General features: G+C 32.3%; 1 long non-coding RNA gene across 1 annotated transcript; it reads right to left on the reverse strand.

The window, feature by feature from the left end:
* Positions 1–1184: 1184 nt before the first annotated feature.
* LOC140744863 (uncharacterized) lies at positions 1185–3248 on the reverse strand. The gene is made up of 3 exons (XR_012102594.1): positions 3101–3248; positions 2077–2266; positions 1185–1947 (listed from the first exon to the last, which is right to left on the reverse strand). It is a non-coding gene; the product is annotated as an uncharacterized LOC140744863 (long non-coding RNA).
* Between the last annotated feature and the right edge of the window lie 230 nt (positions 3249–3478).

The raw sequence follows: 3478 nt of genomic DNA on the forward strand, positions 1-3478 counted from the left end.
CGTATTATTTTAAATCTACTCTATATTAACCTTTCATAGATATGTGACTTATTATTTTCGTTACCTTTCAATGCCGCAATAGATTTGACTCTACGAAGTGGAAAACAGAATTGAAAATTATAGATAAGCACCGCAATTATATTTTTACGGTCTTATTCATAAAAAATGCTTATAGAAGGTTTTAAGCACTCATTAGTTAAAGTGTTCAATAAGCTTATAAAACGTTCTATAAAATTTCTTATTCATAAGCGTTCCATAAACCTTCTATAACTAATGTGTCGCTAAAGTCAACTATAAATGAAAATGTTGCCATTATAGTGAAGTTCGGCGAACAAATTGACGAATATCCATAGATAAACATCATTAAATGACATTATTTCGTACTAAAAAATATTCTGTCTTGACATTCTTGTCAATGGGTTGTCGATAAAACCATGAAGTTATAGGTAAATATGGAGAACACACTTCGAATACCTACTTGAAGCAAAACCTATGTATCACCATCTCGCTCTCTGTGGGCAGACCCTCTCTGTCTAAGTAGGGTAACCTTTATTTATTTTTTCCAGGACATAGCTATAATTGTTGCTTTCCATTTATAGGTTTACAATAATATTTATATAATTATCTACATCTCATTATTACTAAGACCGAGCCCCTAAAGATTATAATATAGATCATGATAATTATGCATGCGTATAGTAAATTATGAAAGAAGCTGTTTGTTAAAGTGTGAAAGTTTAGATGTTTCTGGGTTTGTAAATTTGGCTGTTTGTCATTAGTCTAATCACGCAGAAAGTGCTGGGTCGACATGGACAGAATTTTTCGCGGAAATAGATCATGACCAGGACATAGGTTTAGTTACCGCGGCAATACGAAATGAATGACTGAGATCTGTGCGGGCGCGAGAAATAGACATCATTTTACAACAACTGGTACTAAGAGACCAACCCAGAAATTGCGAAAAAGAAATCAGATGTTTCGTTAATTTTGTTGAATAATGTAACATAATAAACAGCTATTTTTTTACAAATTTCTGGGTTAGTCAGTGTTAAGGAGCAGGAGTGGTAAGGAGGGTGTTAAGGTGTTTTTTAACTCGTGTGCTATTTTTAATATTACGTATATATATTATACGGGAATATAATAGGAACGGCAATATATAAAAAAAAAACAAAAACATTTTCGAATTTAAAATCATATATTATATATTTTTTTATTTATTATAAATGACTAAATATGATTGTTCTGTGTAGTTTCTGTCTCTTACCACGTAAATCTCGGAAAATATTTTCTTTGTGGCTCTTTAAGTGAGCACGTATACGCATTAAAAAAAACGAATGAGCTAATTGTTTAACTATCTTAGTTTCATGCAAATCATTACATTGAATGGAGTCCGTGATCGGATGGTTAAACATTTCCTGCAACAGAGGAGTAAAATATTGTGATACGACATTGATTTATTTGTTTTCTATGTTATTTTCTCCAAGTTGGCCCATCAATTTAGCTCGTTGAAAAATTTTGTCACAATATTTTACAATTTTGTAAGCTGCTACCGAAGGAAAATAAAGTTTGCCTCGGTTCACAATTGACGTAAATGAAATAAATTTATTTATAATCAAAGAATATGAATGATCTGTTGGCGGATTTTTAAGTGTTACTAAAGCATTATAACAATGTTCACAAGAAACGCGGGTAAAAATTTGTTTTACAATGTAACTAGTTATATAATATAAAATATTTTCCTGGTATGGACTAGTATGAAATGCGTCTAAATTTTGAAACACATTTTCAACACTGTATTTTACTGAAATGGTCTTCAACATTGCAGCCAGCACTTTTAACTCCCATTTCCTTATGTGGAGAATTACTTTTATAAATAGTAGAACTAGTGCTTGGTACAGCCAAAGCAGCTGTTGGCACCATAGACTCTTCATGTAATGTACTTGATGTCTGAAAATTATAATATGATTATGTATTTTACAAAATGTTGCCTTTTGTCATAATTATATTTGAACTACCATTATTTATAAATACTTATGTATATGTAATATAGGTAATTAAATTAAGTGACATTTTTACCTTGACTGGTGATATTATTTGTTGATTTAATAATATAGTAGGAACTGCTGTTGATTTTAATCGTCTTGTTTTTAAATCATAATCTGTTTCTTGAAAATGCAAATTGCAAATCCTTGCGCTTTTATAGAACTTCATTTTCAATGGTACAATGGATAGCCACAATTTTCTTCGAGTATCATTTTGAGGAAATCTAAAAAATAAAATATTTATGGTTTTAATGTTAACTTATTAACATATCAGAATAGTTATAAATAAAAATTTAATAAAAAGTAATATAAATAGTTATAATAATATATCAATCAATCTGCCTAGCCTTTACCCAACTATCTTGGGGTCGGCTTCCAGTCTAACCGGATGCAGCTGAATTGCATGGAGCGAATGCCTATCTGATCTCCACAACCCAGTAACTGGATAATACGATGCCCCTTGATAAGACTGGTTGTTAGACTTTTGGGCTTCTAACGACCCGTAATGACTGGCAAAGATCCACGATTTACAGCCGGGAACCCGAGACCAACGGCTTAACGTGCTTGCCGAGGCCCGGAGGATTCTCGGTATGTAAAGATGGTCATGGTCACCCATCCACGGACGAACATCGGCAAGCGTAGCTTAACCGGATGGATCGACCCGTGTGGCTGGTATTACTTAGCCACGAGCTCCTTATTATATAATAAATTCAATATTATCTAAAAAAATAGTCTGCCTTAAGAATGGAGAAGAGTGTATGCAATAACTAAGTAACCTAGATAATTAGTTAAAACTGTTAAGGTCCTATGGTCTACGGAAAGTCCCAGATATATCCTCATTATGGTCACACTACTGCAATACTTCGTCATGTAAACAAAATAAATTAACTTCCAAAAAATCAATGAAATTCAATGTAAATGTATTTGATCTTGACATAGTTATCTTTTACAATTATTTTGAAAACACTGGTTAATCGATTTAGGAGGAAATTATGTGAAAATACAAAGAAATATGTTTACAATGATTCGATGTCAGAAATCAGGGTTTAAACACTTACGCGTGAAATTTTATATCACCATTTGGACACCACGTACTATCGCAACCACTCACAACACAACTTTGCACCATTTTTATTAACTATAACAATGTTTAACGCGAAAAATCTCAAACCAAGCTATGAACCGAAAAGTAAATAACCGCCATATTGCACGATTTATTTTGGCACATAGGGCCAATGTTGCCACATTACCGAATCCTTAAGAAATGGGATTATAATTCGTTGAATTGCCAATCCAGATATGCATACGTGACCTACGATTTTGGGATTTTCAATTGAACTAATCATAGTTCAAGTATTTATTTAAAGGTAAATTATTTGACAGTGTTTAACTTCTGGTTAGGCTAATTCTAAGTGTGGTGACTAATTCTAAGAATT

This window comes from Epargyreus clarus, unplaced genomic scaffold, assembly GCF_041222505.1.
Source record: "Epargyreus clarus isolate Ecla_fem2 unplaced genomic scaffold, WU_Ecla_fem_2.2 ptg000009l, whole genome shotgun sequence".
In the NCBI taxonomy this organism is placed as follows: domain Eukaryota; kingdom Metazoa; phylum Arthropoda; class Insecta; order Lepidoptera; family Hesperiidae; genus Epargyreus; species Epargyreus clarus.